At 46.1% G+C, this 18,867-nt stretch overlaps 1 protein-coding gene across 1 annotated transcript in view; it reads left to right on the top strand.

The window, feature by feature from the left end:
* PRSS12 (serine protease 12) overlaps window positions 1-18,867 on the top strand; it is a 742,297-nt gene that overhangs the window by 427,507 nt on the left and 295,923 nt on the right. The window lies entirely within an intron of this gene.

An 18,867-nucleotide genomic window follows, 5' to 3' on the forward strand; every position in this document is an offset into this window, starting at 1 on the left:
CCCTCCCATCCTAATAAAATTGTGTTCATTTAAGATCTGTGTTTTAGGCGTTTAGTCCGCTATAAAACTGAATGAGTGTACATAGAGGCAGCCAGGAAAAAGAGACGCCAGCAAGCCTTTTGGGGGGCTATCTTTCTGCAGAGAGAAAAGAAAGAAGATCTTGGCCCAAGAGGGCAACTTATGGAGGGCTACAAAAACACAGCCTGACAAAAACCAAGGGGTAAGAGACATTTGCTAGTAAGAGAGTGTAAAAGGCATCATCAACACCATCAGAGCAGAAGAGTGACCTATGGCTAGAGGATCATAATGCCTGAGCCTGACATGCACCCAAAGGCCAGGGGCGAGAAGTACTTGCTGGTAAGAGAGTGTGAAAAGCAGCATTGCCATATCATCATCAGCCCGGAAGGGTGACCTGTGACTAGGGTGTAGCAGAGGATCTACCACGCACCTTACTGTGAGACAGGTATAGGCGGGCATACAATATACTTATACCTTTACTGAAGACTTCAGCCGCCTCATACCTGTCTCCAACCCCCGCTTACCTGGGTCCAAGATCACCCCGGTGAGCCGCGCTGTGACGTGGAGGAGGAAAGGGCAGAAGGTTAGGGTAGGATTTTTCTCAAATACCCCTATGGAAAAAAAGACACTGGATTAAAGTAATTGGCACACAGAAGGAAAGGCAGACAAAGGAATGCTGGTGTATGTTTCTTTTAGTTATACTTTTCACTTCTGGTACATCAGCAGGGTTTTGAGAGTTTTTTTTTACAAAAAGGGGAAATCACAAGACACTATGTACAATTACATTAATCGTAAGTAGCTGCGTATCTAAACACAATATAAAAAGAGTTCTTTCGAATATGAAAAATGTACAAAAAGTCTTTAAAAAATATATACAAAGTCCATACAGAGTACTACATCAAAAATTATATATAACACACCTTCCTTTTGAGACTATCTGGCCAGGGTTGTCTCCTTGGCGGGGAAGACAGGGACAGATTGGCCTCGGAAAGCAGACAAACCAGTGGATAGAGATGGGGTTAAAAGCAACGGCAGGAAGCAGGAAATTGTGGATTGTTTGGGTGAGGTAAGAGGATATGGCAGACCAAGAGACCAACAGGAGGAGTGGACTGTGGAGGTAGTTTTTGGAGTAGGTGTGGCATTGGTTTGTGAGTGCAAGTGGTACTGCATTTTGAGTGCATGTGGAAGAGTAACGAGTATGGTTAGAAGAGGAAGTATAGGGAGCAACCATGAAGAGTTTGTGTGAGTGAAAGGAGTGTGTCTGAGTAGGTCGTGGAGTAGATTTGTAGTAGTAGTACTATGGAGGCAGGGGTTTTAGTTTGGAGGGATAGTTAGTAGAGGGGAGGAGGGAGTAGTATTGTAGTGGAGTAGAGAAAAAGAAAGGAGTTGGGAGGAGGAGAGTAGTGAGACTAGAACATCGGATAGTGAGAGGGAGAGTAATACGTGGGGATGATAGAAAGGAGACTGAGTCGGGCATGGTGTCTGTAAGGCACATTCCAATACCCCTTTAGAATTACTAACCACTGGATAGTGTAGGGATAGCCTAGGAAGTCCCTGAGGGAGTTTAGACAGAAAATGCCAGATGCTTTTAGGTCTTCACCTCCAGCAGAAGTCAGAACCTAGACAAAAGGGTTCAATAATCAGTATTTATTAACCTGGGGTTGAGGGACACCTAGGTTAGGGAGGACATGTGTTTTTAGAGAAGGGAGAGATGGACGGCCATAGGGGCCAATGAAATCTCAATAAAAACTCTTCAACCTTCTCTGAATGTTGAGGTATTTCTTGAGGTATCCATGACAACTACCAGAGGAGGAAAATGTTTTAATCATGTGGGGATAGAAGCATCTGTCCTACCCTCTCAACAACCACACATCATGTGTACTTTACAGCACACTGGAATGTCATAATATTTGGACCAAGGAGGAGGCACCAGCTGGAAAACCTCTTTGCCAGTGCCTCCTCATGCTCACACCTATTTCCCCAAAAGCTGATCTGTAACTCTTCCTCCCTCCCCACAGATCCCCACATTCCCCCAGCTCAAATCCTCCTGCTTTTCCTTTTCCTCCCCACCACGTTTTCACTTCCTTATTTGACTCTCCCTGTCCCCCTTACTGTGTAGTAGGCCATCCATGGAGATGTAACTCAGTGACTTCTCGTTGCCATTTCTATAATTGGGATCTATATTTCTAGCGTGTTGTGGCAATAGAAACTATTTGTGTGATCCTAATGTGCTATTTCCTGATGATATTAAGAATCTGTGTCCTTTCTTAGTGCATGACGCTGAATTCCTCATGCATCTGAGTGCTTTAATAACAATTATCGTTATTACCCCATTTACCCCAATTTTTCGACCTCAGAAGGAAGAAAGGCTACAGTGGCCCTCCCAGGATTCAAAAGTGTGATGGTGTAGGCTGTCTGCTTGTAAGAGGCAAGCAATTAACTTGTGAGGTATGAAAGGAAATAGCCCCTAGGATCCCAGACAATACGCTGGAGTGCTAATAACTAAAAGGCCTTCTATTGTGGACTTTTCTGGGTGGTAAGGGCGCCTTTTGCTTCCTCTAGAGCAAAGCACTTTGGATGTGATATCAGATGGGCAAAGTCCACTCATTTCAAGAACAGGGATTGGATCACTAAGGCATGCTAGCTTTAGTCCACTCACCTGTGGGTTTTTGGCCTTGAAAATAAGGGGTCTCCCACCACTTCTTTGAATCATCTCTGGAATCCAAGCCTGGAAGAAGATTCCACTTGACACTGCTGAGAGAGCATTTCTTTCTAAAGTCCTTCAGTTGTGAAGTGAAGGCAGGTGTTCCAAGCCCAAGGCAGAGGCGAGCTATGTCCCCTAACCATCCCTAGGTACCATTGGGGGTGAACTCTGCTGCTGGACCAAGTCCTGAATCTCTGCCAGCCACCCTGTTGCATAGGGCCTCACCGTGTTGCAGGACCGCTGAAGGTGTGTGCCGGCCTCCCCAATGTTTGGGAGCCTGATAAAAGGACTAACCTTGGCCCTTAAGATCCTGGAGTGGGACACATAGCTCCTGAAAGCCAGAACAGCCAAGATCCCTGTGTTTTTGACACTGGCCCGCTAAGAGCTGGGATTTGATCAGGTTCAATGCTGAGTGAACCTTCAAGAACCTTCGAAGCTGCCTTTGGCATTCATTGCTCTCCGAACCACTGTTTGCTGCTCCACTCCGTTCGCCGCCACACTGCACCAGCAGAAGTACGTCATTGCGTCAGCTCAAACCAACAAATAACTGCTGCCTTGCATTCCTGGAGTCCCTGTTTGAAACACCAGCTTCTTCATCACGGCTCCTGTAAGTCGATCAACCCGACCCTGGTGTCCTCCAAACAGCGACCTCTGATCCTCTGCATCGAATCAACTCACCTGTGCATTCTGTTACCAGCTCTCCACCGTCAAACTTTGATTACCGACAGAACCTGATGACCACCCAATCCACACAGATCGAGTAGACACTTCGAGACCGCAGCTAGCTTCCATTCGACCCCGACTCAAGGTCAGCTTGCCACTGGACTATCGTGACAGTCGCATCCTCGAACAGAATGGAACCCACAAATGACGATGAGAAGCCTGGTTCGATGTTGTTGAACCGCCAGGACATTTACAAAGTTACTACTGACTGATATCTGCCCCCCTATTCCATCTTTGGGCCCTAGAGACTGGCTAGGTCATTTTAATCCCTTTTGCGAGCTGCAGAAATATCCTTTTTGAACATTGTGGTCTTTTAATTGCCTTTTCGCCCCCTGTCTTATTACCCAGAGTGCTGCATCTATTCCAATTTTGCCTCGTCTGTGTCCCTTCTGCAGTGGTGGGTTTTTACAGTGCTTTCTAGTTAGTTATCATAATACATGGTGTGTTTCATTAAAGTATGTATTTTTTATAGAACATTGATTGGACATTCCTTTATTTTGGACTGTTATACTTCGCTGTTTGGGTTGCTACTGAACCACATTCACACCCCTCTTGAGATTATAGCCTTCCCTCAGCCCACGCTACAACAAAAGGCAAAGGAGGCATATCTCTGAATTGTGCCTGTTTAACTTTATGATTGTGTTGGCTCCTGGTTTGTAGAAGCGTGAGGGCTGAGTGGCGCTATAACCTCTACGCATTCTTGTATTCCTGCAGGGCAGAAGTCAATGGGCCTCATTCCGACTTTGGAGGTAACCACAAAGCTATTTGCGGCATGGCTGCCTCCAAAATCGTTCCGACTCTGCCCTGGTGAATGGAGTAATTACAGGTCCATTCCAAGGTTGGAGGGACCGGTAATTCCCCATTCACCAGGGCCCTTCCCCATTCCCATTTGAGCCCCCATAGGGTTCAATGGGAATGGGGAAGGCGCTAATAACGGTACCGTAAATTACGGTACCGTTATTAGCACTAAAGTCCCTTTGCGGGTCCCGTCCTTAACGCCTGCTAAAAGCAGGCGTTAAGGACGGGACCCGCAAAGGGAATTCGTAGTAGGGCAGTAAGGGTTTAACGGCACCGGTCTCATTACCGGTGACCGTTAACCCTTACAGCCCTAATCAGAATGAGGCCCAATTTGTCACACTGGGGATCTTTTGTTCCAAGTGAGGGATGTATACCCACATAACAAATCCCTAACATAAATGTCCCTTAAAGGGGCATGGCTGTGGAAGTCCTCCTGGGAACAAGCCCTGGCCATAGCACTGTGGGTTAAGTAAGTGAAGCCTCACACTGCGCCTGCCCCCCACAGCTTAGCCGGTGGTGGCAGATTGTTACCCCACCCTTTACCCTAAGTTTCAGGCAGTGGGCTTTGTCATAGCATGTTCTGCTTTTAGTTAAGTCTCCCTTTGCAGATAAGTGTAGCATGCTTCAACGTTCTGCATAGCTCTGCACGCCTCTGGAAACTCAGAAGAGCAATGGTCACAGAAATGCAGCATTTCTTGCAGCAGTCCTGCCGCTAGGATGCTTTGCTAGGAGTTGGGCGGTGATGCTGTTCTGAAGAAGATGTGATAAGATAAATTCTCTTAACTGTGAGAAAAGAGTTGTGGTTCTTGTGTATACTCTAATTGCTAAATACATTTCAAATCTTTTTAGTTTCAGAAGGTGCGTGGAAAGGCACAACCATGCCATACATTGCTTGCCATAAGTGTGCACACACACCAATCCATGTAGTTTATGCTCATTTGCACACCTGAAGTAGACCCGTACCATGAAGTAAGGGTTTGCCAGATTGTGCTTCCCCTCTCTACCCTTATGCTGTACCACCCTTATGCTGTAACCCCTGTGTGTGGCGCTGCGCTTTGTTGACCGTGCCATTGCACGTCCTGTACCTAGCACTTAGGTGCCTCAGGGTTTGTGCGCTGCTATGAATATGCAAATACAATTTAAAAAATATGTGGACATGCCCTGTGACACATGTGAAATTGATGATGATGGCTTGCAAAACTGCACTCCTCTGTCTGTAAGTGAATGTGTGCGTGAATGCAAAGCACAGTCATTAGTCTCAGAAGGGAGGACGGTTTGTGTCTGTGCTTGTGAAGTCTGAGCATGATTCTGTTTGGATATATGTGTCTAAAATAAGTGACTACATGGCAGAATTTGCGAAAAAATAAGGCTGTTTTACATTCCATTGGTAATATTGGAGTATGTGTGAAGGTTACATTGTATTGTTTATGTGAACCTGAGTTTGTGTTTTTTTTCCCTCTTGGGATATTTACACTCCTCTGGACAGGTCCTTATATCCCCTGTGGAAAAGACATTGGGGGCGGGGGGCGGGGGTGTGTGTGTGTGTGTGTGTGTGTGTGTGTGTGTGTTTTTAGCTATAGGGAACGAATGTTTCAAACATTACAAACTTGTCGGTCGCATGGAAGGATGGAGGGGAGGCATCCTAAATTTGTATACGGTGCTAGTGCATAATGTGTTCGACCAGCTCTTCCAATTTATTAGCAAATAGATGAGAACAAAAGTAAGAGAAAGCAAGCGGTCGGTTCTCTGTCATGTTGTCGAGTTTATTTGCTGAAGTAGATTTAATCGCATTTTTTTTGAATGGTTGATTTTGCAGACAATGGCCATCATTACGAACTCGGCGGTAGCCATGCCGCTATTGGCGGCATGGCTGCTGCCGAAATCGCGTCCGGGTCCTCAGAATGAGGAATTACCGGGCCATTCCTAGTTCGGAAGGCCCGGTAATTCCTCCCTCCAAGGACATGGACCCGGTCCTTCCCCATTCCCATTTCAGCCCCCGTAGGGCTGAATGGGAATGGGAGAGGCGCAAACAACGGGCCATTACGAGATGGCCCGTTGTTTGCTCCCTCTTCCCCTCGCGGGACCAGGTAAGCACGCCTGGTTTGACAAGGCGTTACTTCCTAGGTCCCGCGAGGGGACCTCGTAATGAGGCGGTACGGGGTAAACGGCGCCGGCACCTTTTACGGCACCGTTAACCCCGTACCACCAGGGTCGTAATGAGGCCCAATATATAAGGGGGGAACCCCGCAGACCCACCTTACCCCCCTTACATTTATTATTGACCTATACCCCCCACATATCAACTTTGACGAACAATGCTGGAGCAGAATCTCCCATTCCCAAGCAGTCGACCCAGAACTGGGCTGGTTCCAAGCCGTTAAGGTAATCGGGGAGTTTTTTGCACATGTTAAGAACAAAAACTGGGAGACACAAAATGTTCATGGGTAGTTTATCAAGATTTTAGCTGGAAACATTCTGCTGTGGCTCATTTATTTTATACAAGAATAAAGGTGTTGTAAGTAAGTGTACATCTGTTACCAATGTATCTGCTGCTTATGAAAATGAAGGCGTTTGTGCAGAATCCACATTGCAATGCCTCTACCATCTGGACAGACATCATTATTAATGCTCCTAGGTGAAAGCTCATGGCGGTCCTTCCCCAACTACTCACCATGGCCACAAAGGGCCCAGGCGACCAATGTAAGCGTTTGCCTTAATTGGGGCTGCGCGAAGTTGCAGGGCTTCGCCTGAAACAATGTAAGAAGTATACCGCAAAACTTTGCACATTTTGAAAAGTTGCTACATTTTTAGCAGGCATCATTAAAAGCCTGAAAAGTTTTTTTTACCCCTGAAAATCTGCTAACTTCATACTCGTCGAAACAAGGGGGTGGTTGATGAGAAATATTCCTGCAAAACAGTATTTTGCTAAAATGATTTCTCTCCAACTAATTAGTTCTGGGTCAGAAAAGGTTGATAGAGATGAACATGCCATGCCCTGCAGGCAGCAGGCTGCAAGGTATTGCACTTCTGCTTCCTGGTGTTCTCTCAGGGCTGCCCTGGGGATGTTGCTTGACTACCTGCGTGTGAGTGGAAGACTCTGGGCGCATCCTTCAGTCTGCTGTGTGATCATTGCTTGTTTTTATATGTAGACATCGGTTATTGCTAATTACATTTAGTAACACTTCATGCACATCACCTCCATTTATGTATATGTGTGCATTGATTTTTAGCCACAACAAGAATTGTTAGGAAATTTGATACAATAATTGAATGGTGCAGGCACACAACTTTGCGTAGTCAGCAAAAAAACAGGAAACTTCACAACGTTGCGAAGTCGGGAACTTCACACAATGAGGTCAGAGGAAAAAGTCTTTGCACGCCACTTGTCCTTATTCGAATGTTCAACTGCCCTGCAAAAAAATCACTTGAAAAAAATAATGGCTGCAGCAGATTGTTTGAGAACCATCATCTTCTCCGGCACTGAAGCAGATCCAGCCATCGTGTTAGGAGGACCCTGTGTGGAGGCCAAATATAAGGTAAACAAGGATTTGCTCCTCAAATACCCCTTGGCCACCGCCAACAAAATGGATTATTCCATCCCTAGGATGCATTTCTGCCAAATGGGCATTACACATTTTGCAATGTGACGGCTAACTTCGATTTTCTCTTCATATTCGTCGTCCATTTCCCTGCCCCTGCCCCTTACCAATCATCCATGCAGCGAAGTGCAGTTACAGGATTGGTCCATAGCAAGGAGACCGGGTGCAGGCAGCAGCCTATCCGCTGTCAGTAGCTGATGTCCACTCGTTATGGACCTTTTCAGTTCATTTAACAAACGCGAATCCCCGGCAGATGCTCTCAAAACTTCTAGTGGAAGTCCAGCATAAGCCCGACTAAGGACAGTCAGGGAATCAGAGTGTCCCCCACTGTTGCTTGAGCTCAACATTAGTGTGGCTACCACTGCAGCCGCTCACAGGGAAATAGTCTTCAGCCCAGGCCATCTTTCCAGGTCTCTCCTGGATGCACCTGGATGCGCCTAGGAAAGTATACCTTTGAACGTGCTCAACCGAGGAGCGCCCAGCTGCGGTTTTATGGCATCCCGCAGGTATGTAGATGTGTAGTCCTAACATTCTGGCATTTTAGGGCTGCGCGCTCTATACCAAACCTTGCAAGATGGCCATGACATTATGAACATGCAGGTCACAGTCATAATTTCGTCCCTTTTCAAGTTAGTGTTGATGTAATTTTAAGTAGTTTGAGTTGCACAGTAGAAACGTTCCCTATAATCACCACACTCTAAGGTAGCCTGAGTGGATACAGTGCAGTAAATTACTGTACAGGTTATGCTACGGATGCACTGTGGTGTAGTATACTTTTATGGTTAGTTTGTGTATGAGGTGTGAGGATCAGATTGGTCTGATTTGGGCCTCTGAGGCACTCGTTTTGCAAGACATTCCTGTAGATATCGTGATTGCTAGCAGTTCCAACTGCAGGATCTCAGGCTCACGTCCACCCTTGCCTTGAAATGAGCCAGCAGGGAAGATGAGCCTTCTGACTTTGGGGTCGGGAAGTCTTGCCAGCATGAGTGGTCATGAAAGCAGCCAATCCCACTCCTCTGATCATTCATGGTCAATCAAATTGTACATCATCATCAAAAGAAATCAAAAGATCAAAACGATCACTACACTCTTCCAGTGACAGGTTGCTCGCAGAAAACAAACCCCATAATCACTGGCTGCAAACCAGGAGCAGCCAAGAACAGCCCCTTTCCTGCCACATGACCCAGACGCTGAAAGGACTTACCTGCCCTCATCAGACATGAACCAAATCTACGGCACTTCAGTAAGTTCCTTAATGTAAGATGGGGCAATTGCTTTGCATGTTTTTGCGTGCCTGAAATGGCCTTAATATCAACACATAGCACTACCATGTGGGCTTCAAATTCCCCCTGTGGTGTGGCTGACCAATCCAAGTGAAAGAGTGTTTATTTTTGCCAGTAGGTTCTCCCTGGCTGTTCAGAAGGGGCCCATGCGCTTGTGCATTCCTGCTGTGCCCACAAAGTCCACAGGAGCCTTGTTGCCAGATTCATGTGCAGCCAGGCTCACATCATAGACAGAGCACTGGTGGACCAGAGGTCGGGTCACTCACTTAGGGAAGCAATCATCCAAAGCTCTGCATTCGAGCCACATGGGGAATGCTCTATTTAATATTTATTATTTAGTATGGACAAGTCAAGCGGTGCCAAGAAGAAAGAGCACAGGAATCTCCTTGCCTCATTACCCATTGTGAACAATCACTGCAGAGAAAATGGAAGGGGACTGTGACAAAGGCCCCTGCTTGACCTTAAGGGTGTTTGGTGGCTGCATGCGGGTCGGGGCACTGCCTCTTTATGGGATAGCAGTAAGCTAGGAAAGCAAACCAGTGGAGGAATCCTATGTCAAACCAAAACCTCACACAGGATAACCCATAATGTAGACCAAACCTCCGAGACTGACCATTGCCAGGTGACACCTAAGGCATTCCCAGGCGCTGTGGTGCTACATCCAACATGAGGGAAAGAGGTGAGAGCTCAGACCACTTCCGGCAGAGCAGCACCAGGATATGCAGTACCCATCTAGTTCGGGAGACGCAAGAGAAGGTTATGTGGAAATCGATCACTGTGCAGTGAACGTTTCTGCGCCAGTCTAGGGGACGCAGGAGACAGTTATGAAGTAGTCTCCTGCCGCCCAGTGAACCTCTGGTGCGTATGACCTGGTTATGAATCCAACATGGCGGACGACCCTAACCAAGGCTTAGTCTGTGGTTACCGATAGGGTGGCTCAAAGGTGTGCCAAGCACAGAACGAAATGTCTGAGCGCGGAGAGCCAGTAATCCAAATCTCAATCCCGAATTACTCACACCTAAAACGAGTAGGGGCAGCAGTAGTGGAGCATAACAGATATAAAAAGGGACGTAGGAAGAGAGAGGTGTGTGAGAATTTGGAGGAGGGGCTTTGGATACTGCTGGAGACATGGGCGTAGGAAATAAGGCGGAACGGAGGGGACAAATCCCCCTCACAATTGTATGCAGGGGGATGTAATGCCATTTATCCCCCCCACAATCAGAAGCGAGGCAAGGGAAAGCGGGGGTTTTATTTTCCCAAGTGAAGTAATGAAGCAGCAGGGCAGCGTTAAGTAAAATTAGGCTGGACTGAAAGCAAACCTGATAGCACAGCGCTTAGAAATGGTAAGAATCTGGCCGGAAGCGCTACATAAGGACCCAAACTTTTCTTATCTTCTGCCCCTTTTAGTCACTTTCTGCTAACATTTTTGGGGCTTTAAAGCGGCTTTCTGGCAGCGATAAGCTCTATACAAAATACACACATGATGTCAAATAAACATGGTTTCAGGGTGCTAGGCATGGGACACACAAAGTGTGTGCAGCCGGGGTGGATCTGATGGAGCACACTGTCTGTGCAGAGGTATAGGGACGATGCACACAAATAGTGTGTAAAGTCACATCTGTGGTCCACACAAGGGGGTGTACAAAGGGGTAGGGAGGGTTCACACATGTGCGGTGTTCGTTTTGTTTATGGTGGGGAATGATGCACACAATGTGAGCAGCAGGGCTGCATGGGCGGTGCACACAAGGCATCTGCATAGCTAGGGAGGTAGGTCTGATGCATAAAGTCTGTATGATATGATATGATGTGGCATTTATAATGCGCCTGTACACAAGTGTTTCAAGACAAGGAGGGGGAAACAAAGGGTGGACAAAATAACGATCTTACTAGGCCTTGTGTCATTCAGATCTCGCAAGTGCAGGGAAGAGAGACGGGGAGAAGTGCCAGGGAGAGGGGAAAGGTGAAGTGCAGTTAACTCACAAGTGCAGCCAGCGGGTGTCTCATAAGTGGAGAGAGAAGGGACTCTAGGGTTGCAGATACAGACCCTTAAGTGCCTGGGAGCCCGGATGCAGTGCAAGGGGAACTGGACATGCAGGAGCCTGGGCCCGAGTTCAGAGGATGTCCAGGTGCATCAGCAGGGGGAGGAAGAGAGAAAGTGGAAGCGAAAAGGAAGATCTTGAGTTGCTTTGGAACCGGAGGTGGTTCTGCTCAAGTTTGAGAGAGGCAGGGAGGCTGTATAGAATGGTAAGTAAGGTGCAGGTACATTGTGGCAGGTATTGTATATATTTGGTGTCTACCTAAATGTAGATATATGACCGGTAAAATAACTCAAGATTTACTCTTTCAATCACACTTCTCTTTCCTGGAAACATGCAGTATTCAATACTTTGTACTTTGATAGCTTTCTCAATGCTCTGCACAGCAGCATCTCTGGTTCATTAAGGAAAGGTATTCCTAAGAAATCCCATACCCATAGGTTTGATCAAGAGTTGGCCGGTGAAAAGGTCTATACTCGAAAACATATTAGAGAGGTCCATCTTCTTGATATTGAATGAAATAACAAAAAAACAAAAATTAGAGCTCTCCATCAAAAATATAAAAATTACTTCAAATCCAGAAAATCTAGTCTGTTACAAAGGGATGGAGTGTCTATGCTTAAAATCCTTGTCAAAAGAGATCTTAGGGCCTTTTGGGCTATCCTTTCTGGCCAGGATGAAGTGGCAGTGGCCAACCAGTTGAATGCTATTCCTGAGGCCATATGGGTCGCGCATTATACTGAACTCTTTGATATGGGCGGAGAGGGCCCAGTCCCCGGCAAAAAGAGGGAGTATGCTCTTAACAATACTTGGAAGCCTGATATTGACTATGAGACAATATTAGGCCTTATTGTTAAAGCCAAGAAATCTAGGGCCCCTGGCCCTAATGGCTTAACGAACAATACATTTAAAGCAGAACCTGAAATTTCGGCTAAACTCCTTTGTCTCCTATACCAAGATGTAGTTAACTCTGGTAACGTCCCTTTTAGCTGTCAGACCGCCCATATAGTCCCCATCTTTAAGAGAGGTCTACGGACAATGGTCAAGAACTACAGACCAATCTCTCTCATTGATGCGGACTGCAAGCTTTTCGCTGCTTTGCTCCTCTCGCGCCTTAATGTTTGGATTAAGGATAATATTCTCCCAAAACAACAAACAGGCTTTAGGGTTGGACACTCTACCAATATTTATGGATTTATTCTAACTGCCCTTCAAAGTTCAACCTGGGGTAAATATGGTGGCTCTCTCTATGTGGCTTCAATCGACCTATCAAATGCTTTCGATTTAGTAATCAGGTCAAGACTCTGGGAAAAATTAACTAAATGGGGGATTCCGGCAGGTTTACTTTCTTTGATTATGGCAATGTATGAAAATTCGGGGGTCCATATTAGGATCGATCTTAAAGGTACGCTCTCAAGAAGGATAAGGACTCGTATTGGGGTTAGACAAGGCGGCTCTTTAGCTCCCTGTCTCTTTATCCTCTACTTGGCAGACGTAGGGGAATTTCTTGAAAGTACAGGCATGGTAAATGCAAAACTGGGGGATCTTAGGCTCTCATGGTTGGCATACGCCGATGATTTTCTTCTTTTTGATCACACCAAAGTCGGTTTACAGAGGCTGATCTGTAAATTAGAAGAATATGCCTCAATTAATGGGTTAATAATTAATCCTAGTAAAACTCAAACTATGGTTTTCTCCAGAGGGAGAGAGGGCAATAAAAAAGTATGGAAAATCGGTGGTGAAAATATCATCAGAGCACACAAAATTGTCTATTTGGGATTCCTCATTTTGGCACAACCTTCGGCCACTGAACTAAGACGTTCCCTCAGACACAAAATACTTCCGCTCATTTCTCAATCTATTAAGCTGGAAAGTAAATACGGCATGTTCTCCTTTAAACCTGTAGTGGATTTCTTCAAGGGAAAGGTGATTCCAAAATTAATATACGGAATGGAACTGCATTATCTTGTTCTTTTGACCTTCTGGGACACTCTTGAGGGTATCTATTGGAGAAAAGTTATGAAGCTGCCTAATTGTGTTCCAATAATTGCCATAAGGTACGAATTGGGTTTAGTCTCTCTGCGAGTTAGAATTTTATGGAGAGTCCTGACCCTTTTCTCTGCTTTGCTCTCTCCGAAACAGGATACCCTTTATTTTGATTTTGGTAAGTTGCTCTTCTCGCAGAGTTCACCGGACCGAAATGTATATCTTTCGAGATTTAGTGACCTCTGCGATAAGACTCTATCAGATCTTTGCATTGACAGGGATACCCTGTGAACAAATCCCAACAAAGTCAAAGAATGTCTTTTTACTAGCGATTGGAGTAATACGCTGGAAAAATTGCATGCTTACCCTTCTCTCGGTGACCTGCAATTTGACCACAAGAAAAGAAGCTGCCTGTCTTTTATCTTAAATCAATTTCCCCAACCGCTACTATAGTTCGCTTCTTCTCAAACTCAGATGGAATATCCTTCCTACTAAAGAAGTTCTTTATAGAAGGAAGGAGATTAGTGATTTGGTTCCTTTTATGTCGATTCTGTCATACCCCTGGGGTAATTGAATCTACACGCCATCTTTTCTTAGAATGTACTGCTTTGAAAGGTCCTAGAGATATTTACTTGGGTAGATTTAACACCCTGGGTCTATTGGGGGCAGAGAAAGTTATTTGGTCCCAGTCGCTTTCAATTTCTAAAATCAAAGACGGGCTCGCTGTGGTGGGCTTTATTAAGTCTCTTGATTTGTATTCCCAGTCTATTTGATCAATCTGTTTGATGAATTCTATCTCTATATTCTATCAACTCCACTATGTATGTATACAAACTCTAGAATCCTTAATGACACTGCTGCTAAATTCGTTTTGTCGAAATTTTAATGTGCACTGAATTTTTAACTAATAATTTTTATATGTGACTTATTGATAGAAAAAGGAGATTTTTTATGTGTCTTTTTTTATCATATTGGTAATGAAATGAAATTAATATGCATTGTAACAGTAATGTATGATCCTTCTATGATCCTTCTTTCTTGTTTTGTTTTGTAAAGGTTTCTTTTGTAAACCATACACAATAAAGAAAAAATAAAACAAATAAAAATAACTCAACAGGTTACACGCTTGCTGCTGAAATCTGTGTGTGATCTGCAGGTCACAGGTTGGAATAACTGCAAGGCCAACTCAGTCTTTCATCCTTCCGAGATCGATAGATGAGTACCAACATCGGTTGAGTGATAGTAATTGCATGTAAATGATCTATGTGCAGCGCTTTGGCAAAAGCGCTATATACATAAAAAAATATTATTTTGGTATTGGGGCATTTGATTTTTGCATCGTGGTAGATATGATGCACACATGGCGAGTGTACAAATATCAATATGGTGCACTTTGTGTGCGCAGAATAGTAGTTAGGTATTAGGCACATAAGGTATACACAACGGGGTAGATATGGTTCACACGTTGATTGCAGAGCACCTGATGTGCTGCACATAATGTGTGCAGAGAGCTGAGTATGTTGCATGCACGCTGCTTGCAGAGCAGTTGGTGTGCTGCCCACTTAGTGTTTCCAGGCTGGTTGGTGTGGTACACACTGTGTGTGGGGAATCGTAGTTATGGTGTATATGATTGTTCAGAGTGCTCTATGTGCCAATCATATAGGGCCTGCAGAGGTGAACATTGTTCGCAATAAGGAGTAGGAATCGTGCAGAAGGTGTTTGTAGAACAGTGGGTAGAATGCATACATGGTTTGGGCTGTGAAACAGGTATGTGCACCCGGTGTAGCTAACACAGATGATACAGTGTGTGTGGCACTGTAGTTGTGTGCACAAAGGGGGTGTGTAAGTGTAAATCAGTTGATATGTTGTACCAGTGTGTGCAGAGTGGTAAGCTGTATGAACATGTATGTGAAAAGCAGCTGTGATGGTGCACACATTGTGTGTGCAGACGTTTTGGAATGGTGCATGCACAATGTGTGGAGAGTCATAAATATGGCATGCACATGGTGCGTGCAGATTGTATGCGTGTGTACTGTCCATAAAGTGGGCCTCATTACACGGTATGCGGTAACCATGGGGCTATTAGCGCCAGGGTTGCTGCCGGTATTTTACCGTGTCCGCCTTGGTGGATGGCGGAATTACCGGCCTACTCCAAGGTGAGCGGGGCTGGTAATTCCCCATTCACCAAGGCACTTCCCCATTCCCATTTTTGCCCCCATAGGACTCAATGGGAATGGGGAAGGAGTTAATTACGGTACCACAAATTGCGGTACCGTAAATAGCACCAAGGTCTCTTTGCGGACCCGTTCCTTAACGGCTGGTAAAACCAGCCGTTGAGGTCGGGTCCGGCAAAGGGATCTCGTAGTAAGGCAGTAAGGGTTTACCGGTACTGGTGCCCTTACCGGTACCGGTAAACCCTTACCGCATACCGTGTAATGAGGCCCAGTGTGTCTACATGGGAAAAAACAAAGCACAAGTGCCAGAACGAAATACCAGTGAATTGGGCAACAGAAAAAGGAGTTATTTGTAGAGCTAAGAAGGCTTCAGCACTGGCCTTGCCTTATATTGTTTTGAATATGAGTTGGTCTATATCTGTAGCAAAGTCCCCAAGGTGTCCCCTGTACCCGCCAGAATGTATATGTCTCCTATGTCCCTGGCTGGAGAGATCAGCAGAAGAAGCTAGGGTAGGAGAGAGGAGATATGAAAGGCTCGGGAGAGAAAGATGCAGGAGGTGGAATGAGGGACCCAGGAGGCTGGGTAGAAAGGGGCCTACGAGGTAGGGGAGAGAAGGGAGTTATTAAGAAGCCGGCTGGGAAAGGTTGTGGTGATTAGTGAGGAAGAGGTGGTGAGCAATAAGGAGGTGATTAACAAGAAATTGATGAAAAACTAGGAGGCAATTAAACAGGAGGGTGACCAGAGAGGAGTAGAAGGGAGGAGAAGAGGGAAATTAAATTACCAAGGAGGAGGAGGGTGAGAAAAGAGGTGGGGAGAAGAGGAGAAATACTGGGAGTTCGAGAAAAGAGGAGGCAGAGAGAAAAATAACAAGAGTTGGAGATGGAAGAAGGTTAGGTGACAGAGGAGAGGGGGAGAACAGGTTGTTAATAGAGGAGTGGGGAGGAGAATGCGACTGAGAATAGAAGTGTGGAGTAGGCAGGCAACAGCGAAAGAGATAGGGGTATTTTGCACACTGCAAGTATTAACGTAGTAGGGAGAGGCGAACCCTGACTCTGGAAAGGGGCAGCCCGCAACGACCGTAGGAATGAGCATGTATTGAAGCATTGTAGAAGTTGATGGAGATGGTCCATGTTTTGTTAAAGCATTTGACCAGCTTTAAACAGCACCAGAAACGGTTCAAAAATGTTAACTTTGAGGAGTCAGACAAAAAGGCCTGATGCCTCTGAATCTTGTACCCGCAAGTCCTGGTTCTTGGGCAACCTCACCCAGCAATAGAAGAAGGTTATGGATGTGTTCTTGAGTGTAGCCACTCTCACCCTCAAAGTACCAGAAGTGTCTGCCTCAGCAACCCCTAAAAACTCCACACCTCCTCTGACACCACTGATCTCTCTCTCTCACAGCACTCACCCCACTACGCACTGCACAGAGAGGGTAGTACAGATCGCACCGAATTGGCAAATCAAATGTTGAGTCACAGGAATTATTGTTCGGTTTGCTGAGGGTGCGGGTGCAAAGATGGACCCAGGAGTGTGGTGCTGCCCCTTTAAGGGTTCAGCATGCCGCAGAGTGACGTTGCAGTACACTGCGTGCGTATAAATAAACAGGGCGTTCCCAACCGTGGTAGAGCGACCGGGGAGCCCGAACTGTACAGACCGTCTCCTGAGTGGGTCTGTGGCGTGAGGGGCCTCACGAAGACAATGGGGCCGGTGATCAACCCACAACAAGGAGCACGGTCACACAGCTGCACTGAGGGTGTTGGTTAAACGCGGCAATGGGGGTGCGAGAGGAAGGAGGTATTCAGAGTCCCGGGACAACAGAGAAGGTTTTGAGTGCAGGTTCAAAGATGGTCAGCCCACTAAAATGCACTTAAAAACAAATATGTTGCAGAACGGGACCCCACTTTCACGCCCATAGCAGTATTATTTACCGGTGAAGGTTTAAGGGAAGTATTCTTTATTCTTTGGTTTTGGGTAGCACAAATTAGGAAAAGTCATGGGGGCACAGTAAAGTGTGCGCTGAGACTACATATATTCGTTGCCGCCCAGTTCTACTTACTGACCCCTGAGAGAGCCTTCTTCGCGTGTCCAATTGCTCTGCAGCAAAGGATTCCAGGAAGGCCCCCTGCCAAGACCCTTGTCGTTAAGCAGCTATGCCTCAGGGTCAGTTTATGCACCCTCCTACCCCCACTGAGGGGGCAGTTTACACCTGCCATGAGGTCACCATGCTGAGCATTGAAAGCCAGTGCTTTAGTTCTGTGGTGGTATTCAGAGAGGCAAGCAAGCTCCCTAAGAGTGGCATGAAGCTCAGGGATGAATGGTTTAGTCAGTGTGCTGTGTACTGTGCCACAGCGTGGGGGTTCTTCCAGCTCTGGATAAATGCTCAAAGATCTGTTCCATTCTGTGGTGTGCCTGCTCAGGCCAGAGTACCAATACGACTACGAGACACTGCAACCCCAAATACCGGAACAACTTCTTAAAGAGCCACATCTGGAGAGTGGGGGCAGGGCAAGGTGGCAGGGACGTCATTTGGGGGTCGCACCTGTGATCCGTGAGGTCTCCCTTGCTACCCCTGGGGTCTCCCTTGCTACCCCTAAAAAAAGATATAATAATATATATATCAGTGAAAAAACTTTGTTAGAGGGACGTTATGGTTCAAAGTAAAACCGAAAAACCGCTGAAATTCGGCAGTTATGGTAACATAAGCAGCCATAACTCGCGCCACCGTGCACTGCTAACACTAACACCCAGGACATCAAAGATGACATCACAAATGTATCATCAATTCTTGTGATGTCATCAGAGGTCAAGGGTCGTTTGATGTCACTTTCGCTAACCCTGGCATTTTGGTGAAATGACATCCCTGCAAGGTGCTCGTTTCAAAGAGTACATGTATGGTGCCAGACAGAGCATGCACTGCCTGTGTGGCTATGAGCTGCAAGTTTGGCAACTAAGCGAGGCCCACGTGTGAAGTGGGGCAGAAATAGGTTGACACCCATCATACCCTGAAAGAAATGCATACCCGTTTTTCAATGTTGATGACATAAGAGACTGCAACAGCACGGTGCAGGACAACCATTCATCTACACTTGTTGTTTATAACATCTGTGTGATTGCCTTACTTATTCTGGCTACCATTGGCAATGTTATGTTATGTTGAAGTTTATTTATACCGCGCGCTATCACCCTGGCACTCTGGCAGGAGGGTTAGTGGGACTGAGTGGGAGAAAAGAGCAAGAGAGCTGTGATGTGCTGTTGGCGGCTTCAGTACGGTTTACACCGTTGGCTGAGCTTAGGTGTGTTTTTCGGGTTGGTAGCCGTCATATGCTGTTGTGCGAGGCTAAGTGTGGTTTGTTTTGTTGTTGCCGTGTAGTGAAGTGCGTGTGGTCTGTTGTGCTGTAGAGATACGGTTGTCTTTGGTTCAGAGTTGAGAGGTGCATGCAGAGGTGTGAGTTTTTTCCCTCTAATATCTTCCCTCTGTCACCCCGCCTTCCCTGTCTTCTTTTTTACTCGGTTTGGAGTTGCTCGTAGGTGAATGGGCAACAGGAG

The sequence above is a fragment of the Ambystoma mexicanum genome, chromosome 6q (genome assembly GCF_040938575.1).
Source record: "Ambystoma mexicanum isolate Mex_15411 chromosome 6q, UKY_AmexF1_1, whole genome shotgun sequence".
Lineage (NCBI taxonomy): Eukaryota > Metazoa > Chordata > Amphibia > Caudata > Ambystomatidae > Ambystoma > Ambystoma mexicanum.